Source organism: Podarcis tiliguerta, assembly GCF_965153285.1.
Source record: "Podarcis tiliguerta genome assembly, chromosome: 5".
NCBI classification, from domain to species: Eukaryota; Metazoa; Chordata; class Lepidosauria; order Squamata; family Lacertidae; genus Podarcis; species Podarcis tiliguerta.
This window is the reverse complement of record NC_139538.1, coordinates 79964610-79972417: the sequence shown is the minus strand read 5'-3', so window position 1 is coordinate 79972417 and position 7808 is coordinate 79964610. Positions and strand designations below refer to the sequence as shown.

The 7808-nt window shown below is 42.2% G+C and overlaps 1 long non-coding RNA gene across 1 annotated transcript; it reads right to left on the bottom strand.

Moving 5' to 3' along the window:
• Window positions 1-376: 376 nt before the first annotated feature.
• Window positions 377-6759, bottom strand: LOC310678048. The gene is made up of 2 exons (XR_014511583.1): window positions 5796-6759; window positions 377-1444 (listed from the first exon to the last, which is right to left on the bottom strand). It is a non-coding gene; the product is annotated as an uncharacterized lncRNA (long non-coding RNA).
• Window positions 6760-7808: the final 1049 nt, after the last annotated feature.

Below are 7808 nucleotides of genomic sequence, written 5' to 3'. Positions count from 1 at the left end.
TAGGTACTGCTCTGGCGGGAAGGTAAACGGCATTTCCATGCGGTGCTCTGGTTCGCCAGAAGCAGCTTGGTCATGCTGGCCACATGACCTGGAAACTGTCTGTGGACAAACGCCGGCCCCCTTGGCCTATAGACCAAGATGAGTGCTGCAACCCCAGTCGTCCGTGACTGGACCTAACGGTCAGGGGTACCTTTACCTTTACCCTATAGCTCTATTGTAAAGGTCACTGATATTGTATCCCCTGAACTGAATGAGGAGGGGCAACCTCTGCACCTATGTCGGGCTCAGTTTTGGCTTTCTGGAAATACTGAAATCTGATTGAAATGGACAAACTAACATAAGAAATTCATAGGAAAAGGTTTGGTACAACACAGAACATAGTAGCATGCCTTTTTTGTTCCTTGGAAAGTGTCTTGGCATCATGTAAGACTGGAAAGAAGATCACTTCTGTAAATCCCTGTAGCTTAATTTATTAGGCAACTCTGTGTTACTTACAACTTCTATTTCAACTGTGTTTCTGCTTTAAGCAAAAAAAGAAAAAAGAAAAAGAAAAATCAAGACCAAATATAAAATCAGACTTATAGGTGGATGAAATGAGATACATATTTTGGAAAGCACTAACGCACATAAGCCCTCATTCATTTCTCTTTATCCACAGACACAAGCCAAACTTGAATCAAATGTTGCAACAGCTGTAATTCTGCCTCCTGCATCTCATCGAACATTCAGCATTAAATGACTCAGTTTTGAGTGCAGGTAGATTGTTCTCACGCGGCTAGCACACGAAGCAGTATAATCTCCCATGTATTGACATTTGCAATGTAACTTGTTGACATGACACCACCATTTATCATTATGTTTGTCAAAAACAGTGGCTGCTAGCGCCATGCTAGACCATTTCAGGGGTTGTCTGCTATTTCAGAAGCACAATTTTAACATTGCATTTGCCTTCTGGTGCTAAACTGTGGGCGGGTGTTCTGAATATTGTCTCCCCCACTTTTTGTGTGGACAAAGTAAAGCAATCCTCCCGCGTGGCCCCTGCCCCTCAGAAACAGACCCTGTTGTGCATTTCAGCTGCTGTATTCCATGGATACGGAAGCAAAGGACTTGTTAACTCTTTCTCCTCTTCCTTGTGCAAAAGAGCTCTGGCAGATTTCCACCCTTCTATGTGAAAGTGAGCAGCTAAGGGAAGAACTCTTGTAAAGCTGTTTTAGGATTACCATATTCCTTCTTTTTCCAGGACATGTCCTCTCTTTCATGGGTAGAGTCATCATAGCGATCCAAAAGTAGTTGGCAAAGGTGTCCTCCTTTTTGCTCTTCAAAATATGGCAAACCTATGTGTTGTTGCTTTTCACAGGCAGCAAGCTGGGGCCTAAAGAGCCCCTGATCTGAAAGTGTCAGTGTTGCTGGCCCTTCAGCTCTTGCTCAGTTTAAAATATGACCCCTATAATTGACAATACAAGATGTGTTAGGCATAACTTCCTTGATGCATTAGTATAGAATGGCAGGAAGCAACATCAGAATTCAGCCCCCGATTTTTAATATATTGCTGTGAAGAGTCACTTGGACAATGATATATCTGGTCATGGAGGAAACCATGAATGTTTACGTTGTGATTTATGACTAAGAGCTGTGTTGGGTTCTTTGTTCAGATTCACTAGTATCCTTGTTTTTGTTTTAAAAAGAACTACAAGTTTCTAGTCCCCGAGGTTGTTGGTAAAAAGCAATCAGGAAATACCAAGCTGAAACTCTGAACTAAAAGGGTCCTGAAAGGGATTTCTAGTCACCAGAGGAAGAGACGTTGCCATTTCTGAGAGCCCAGGCTTGGAGACAGAACCTCTCTATAGGCTTTATAGAGGGTTTGAAAGGAACACTCATAATATCAGGCTGACATGCAGCCTAATATATTACCCAGGATTGTGTATATGGTTCAGAAGGGCATAGGAATGCGCAACATCAACCCCTGTGATTGGCTAGCAGTACAAAGCCCCTGGATTTGTCAGATTAATAGGAGAAGCCTCACCTCCTGCCCTTGTTTGGTCAATAGAGCAGCTTATTCTGCCTACTGGACTCCAGCCTGTCCCAAACCCAGCAGTTGATTAAGAGCAACTTGGTCCAGAGAACATATACACCAGATCTGGTTCTAAGTATGGCTATAACCAATCTGGGCCAGTCCCAGACAACGCAGATAATAATTCCAGGAGTTACAGCTGTAGAACTTCCTGCTTTCATTTTAGGCGCACTGCTAGATCCTCTGTTGTGGTTGAATCTCAAGGTTGTAGCTGCCAGTAGGAATAGCTTACACAAATTGCACTTGCTCTGGAAGCTGTGATCACAAGTGCTTTGCAGCTTGCAATACTGAAGGCTGTTTACTTAGGAAAGTTTGTGTTGCGGTTTGCACCAGTCGTTCATCAGACACGAGGTCTGAGAAGGGCGAAACCGAACCAAGTTGAGTTTAACAGGTGTCCATGTTCCAAGTGCCATCAGGTGGGATGGGATGTGGTTTTGATCGTGGGCAGCGGAGAAGAAGCAAGGTAGGTCTCTGCCCCAGGCTTACAATCCACAAGTGGTTTCTGGAGCAAGAATGTAATGGGAAATGCAGCTGTAACAGCGAATGAATGGGAGCAAGTGCACTTGTGCTTGTTGGGTCAAGATCAGGGCTTAAGCAGGGGCTTCACGGAAAGGATGGATAAAGTGAGAAGAAACAGAAAGCTGAAATCCTGTTAGAATAGCACTGGTCCTATGCGGCATCAGCAGCTTCTTCTGAAATCCAATCTACTTAATTGGGGGAGCAATTTTTGATGTGGTGGGGAGTGAAAGGATAGAGGACAAACAGGAAATATGTACTGTGTGCATTCACGCACAAGGAGAGTCTTCCTGGACTAGAGCCAATGCAGGCCTAATCAGGATGTCAGTTGCATTCTGGGGAAACTGCCGTCGCTTTTCAAAATGTTTGATCGCAAATATGAGAGCTAGAAACCTGTTATTTTAAAAAGGAAAGCTGGGATTTTCATGGTTCTGATATATTCTTTGCAGGTAACCCAGTTTAATGGTGTGATTCTGGTACTGTAGAAAACTAGATAGGACGAAGAGTGCTTTGTGTTTCCTTGGCTCAGAAAAGGTCCCCCCCCCCAAACAAGCTGGTTGGATTTAATGAGGGAGTTGCCCACTTCACTTCTTTCTGATAGAAGTGAAGATTCAGACAAAAATTGATCTACATCTGCGAATTAAAAAAAAAAAAAGGTCTCCCTTTGAAACAAAACAATGCCAGGTATAATAATGAGATTATACCATGATATTAATTTACAGCTATTGGAGAGGAGTTTAAAGTAACTATTTTAATACAACGTTCAGCGCAGAACACAATCTGTTATTTTTAAATTGGTTTCCTTCGGGTGCCATTTCATTGTTTGAAATGAGCAGTTTTAACAATTACACTTACCAGAGCAAATCACACACCTGATTTACAGCTTAAACTGTTAATTTGCCATGTTTGATTGTTCACATTGGCTGCCAATTACTGGACTGTAAATTCACTGAATTCTTTTTCTTTTTTCCTTTTCTTTTCTTTTTGTAATGGTTGCATTGGCACCCGGGAAAGAGAAAACTCAGCTACCAACAAATCATCCAGACAGAACCAGGGTCAGGGGTTATGCTTGTGCCAGAAAGTCCCAGCCAGTAATGTGTCAGCCAATTGTTGCATCTCTTTTTTGGATCAGCGGCCCTTAAAACCGTCAGTAAACATGACCATGTTGACATGAAACCTTGGCAAGGGTTAGGGTGGTGGGCATCAAATGGTATCACTGTTAAAATATTGCATCCTCCAGTAGTCTTGCTAGAAAGGGCAGGCAGCTGGCCATCTGTTCTGAGGAAATACCCATTTTCTATACTGCAGTGACCTGGCCCATGACTCACTTTCTCAGTGTTATGTATTGGGTTTAACACATTTTATGTTACAAGGCGCGTTCTAACCAATCATATAAGCGTTGGTAGACGAACGTTCTAATGGCAAGCAAGCGCATGCATTTTCAACTGTCAACGGTCAGTTCATGCTGGTTTTTTTTTATTGTGTAGTCCTGTGAGTTTGGTTCTTGTTTTCCTATGAGTAAGCTGTTGTCACTGACAATGTTGGATAAACGTAGTTGAGGAACTTATACTGCCTTGGGCTTCTGACTTCTTCCGAACATTAAACACTCAGCATGCAAGCAACACTGCCATGAGGCAGCTTTGAGTTGTGAGCCTCATACAACCACCAATGGTGGAAAGAGGAGGCTCCTGGTTGGCTTACTGAGCTGGTGATGTTTATCAAGCCCTCAGCGGCCTGTGTTAAATTTGTTGGCTTATAAGAGGTGTCTTGTTTGGTCAGACCGTATTTTCCAGAACCTCAGAAACCAGCAAGCACCAGTTTTGTATGTCTTAATAACCTAGGTGGACCATCAGAAACTGACCGAAGGTTCTCCAGTCGTCCACACTGCACTTTCTTATCATCCCTGTTCCACACAACTGATAATAATATAGGCTGGTCATCCAAGTCACATATGAAGAGATCTGGTAGATCAAATAAGAGGTATGGGATCTAGCTGTGGAGTACAAAAGGAAACTGTGTCTCACCCATCACTCCTTTTAATGGAAGATAGATCAAATGTGCAGGACACATTTGTCACACATGACATTGTGGGTGTAGTATAGGGGGGAAGGAAGTCCTCTTTCCATATGAACCTACCCGGACCCTGAGATCATCTTCTGAGGCCATCCTATGTGTGCCTCCTCGAGAGGTGTGAAGGGAGGCAACATGAGAACGGGCCTTCTCTGCAGTTGGCTCTCCATCTGTGGAATGGTCTCCCCAGGGAAGTTCACCTGGCACCTTCATTATACACCTTTAGGCACCAGGTAAAAACGTTCCTTTCTAACCAGGCCTTTGCTTGACCTGATGGACATCCAATACCCTTTTAAAATGTGGCTCTTTTTGGGTGTGTGTGTGTGTGTGTTATTGGGTTATTGTTCTTACTTTGATTTTATATATTGTGATCTTTTCTGTGAATAATAATAATAATGGTAATAGTAATTTCAGTCCCTCACTATGTAAACAGATAAAACATCATCTTATGAAACACAGGTTTGACCATGGGATAATTTATGTTATACTTCCCCTTGGTATGCAAATCTGGGTGTGATTCTTGTTTCTGCACAATGGTTTTGTGCAATTTGGTTTTGGTTTTAAAGCACTGCTTTGGATTGTGCCAAAGAGTCCCATTTGTCATACTGGGCTTTTTCTGCTTCCAAGGCTTTTCAAACTTTATTTCCTACCCAGATGCACCTGTTCTGCACAGAGCAGCCACGGCACGCTATTCTGAAGTGCCACCTCATTAACAAGACAAGTTATAAACATGCATGCTTCGTTCCCAATGCTATTGCTTTGACTTTTAATAGAACTTCTCTGGTGTCATGACACTTTTCACTTTAATTTCATTGGGAGTTTAAATACACACACACACACACACACACACATCAGCATTTCATTAACCCGCTTTTACAGATGTTAAAGTGGTTTGGCTGTGTGAGCAAAGAATGATGGAAAAACTTGGTGGGATCCTGAGTCACCTGTTGCAAAATCAGTGAGGTATAAAAGTCAGCCCAGTGTAAAAGTCAGCTAAAATGGCACCCTATGTGCAGTTCCATAATTCCTTCCTCTGATATAATTCAAACCCAAAGCAGCCTGTGGCTGGGTGAGAGATGGGAGGTTAGGGAAGACCTGGTAATTTCCCAGCTCAGAATCATTCCTAAAACATCTTCACCTGCAGGATGAACAGCAGGGGGCAGATATGGGGCTCTGCATCTTTTCTCAGGTAGGTGAATAACATATAGAGAAAGAGATGAAAATGGACTAAATAAGAAGGGCTTATTCCATACATCCCTCCTGTCCAGTAGCCAGTCTAGGGCTAGTTTTGTTTCAGAAACAAAACCACCATGAAGGAACACACCCAGCCAACATAACTCCATAGTTTGAGCCTATAATGTGCTTGTTGTTGCTTTTGGGGACCTCCACCATTACTGCTTTTCAGCCCCGGTCCAGCCATCTTGATAAGCATCCCAACATGGCCGCCAAGGCCATTCTGGTTGCCTAGCAACCAAAGGGAAGTTGTTCTCCAGCCACTGTTTCATCAGGTGTGAAAACTGATGAAACTAACTGACCAATACTAACTGGTCTTGTGTTTTGTGTGCTTTCAAACTGTCCTGAAATCAGTTGATATGGGGCATGTATATAATGTCAGGCAATTCCTGACTTAATCCTCACAACGGCACGCTCGATGTAAAAGAAACCATGGGAAAGCAGAATGGAGAGCTCATCGTGAGCCATGGTGCTGTTGTCTCCTAATTCCTGAACAGAAAGGCCATTTTTAAATTGCTTCTATCGTTCCCTCAGGGAATTCTCTGATGTGTAATTCTGTAGGGGGAACAGGAATTGCGTAAGAGAGAATTCACCACACTTCTGTCAAACTGCAATTTCCTAGACTTTTTGCAGGAAGACACAACAGTTAAACTTCTATAAAAATGATATGCCCCAACTTTAATGAAGAAGGGTTTCATGGCAATGGACTGAAATAACCAGCTCCTTTCCTATCAGCACCCTTTGAAGTAAGCATTATTCTATTTTTGTCAAGTGGTTGACTGCAGGCAAATTGCTTGAGGATTTACCTCTGTTCATTTGAATTATCAATATTGTCATTTATTTTTGCTTCTATGTTGTGATGATGGTGATTGATGATGATAATAATATATTAATTTATACTTAATCTACATTCCAAAATGGCTCCTTACTGGTTTAACTATAAAATCAATATATAATTAAAGCATACAATAACAAATACCTTATAGGCATTTAAGCAGTTTACGGAATATAAAAACCAGTTCCGGAAACATTAAAATAAACATGACAAAACAATCATATTAAAATGCTACAGGTGTGGAAAATGTATAAAATGGGCTTCTTCTACACCAGGTTTTGAATGTGTGGCTTTGACCACACTGCGTATCTGTCAGCAAAATTAGAAGGTGGCAATGTGAGCAAGAAATGTTTTTATTTGCTTAGTAATAATGATAAGAATCACATATAGTTATTTAAAGTATGCCATGGCCCATATATCATTATCTTATTGTATGCTTTTCCAGTTAAAGTATCCTAAAGATTATACACCATAAACATAAAAGAACAATAAAGAAGTTTCTTTTTCAATATATAACTATAAAGGTAAAGGTAAAGGGACCCCTGACCATTAGGCCCAGTCGTGGCCGACTGGGGTTGCGGCGCTCATCTCGCTTTATTGGCTGAGGGAGCCGGCATACAGCTTCCGGGTCATGTGGCCAGCATGACTAAGCCACTTCTAGCGAACTAGAGCAGCGCACGGAAACGCCGTTTACCTTCCTGCCAGAGTGGTACCTATTTATCTACTTGCACTTTGATGTGCTTTCGAACTGCTAGGTTGGCAGGAGCAGGGACCGAGCAACGGGCGCTCACCCCGTCATGGGGATTTGAACCACCGACCTTCTGATCAGAAAGTCCTAGGCTCTGTGGTTTAACCCACAGCGCCACCTGTGTATAACTATACATTCCCCTTAATTTTCAAAGCAACTCAGAGGGGGGAGGTTGCAATCTGAAATACTATCAACCTACCGACCTGCCCCCACCAACAGCAATAAAAGAATGCATCCTAAAACAAGTTGAAAATAGAATTGATCGAAGCCTGAAATCACAGTTTCAATAAAAGAGAAGCAAAGTTCTCAGTGCAAAAAAAGAGTAAATGGGACAA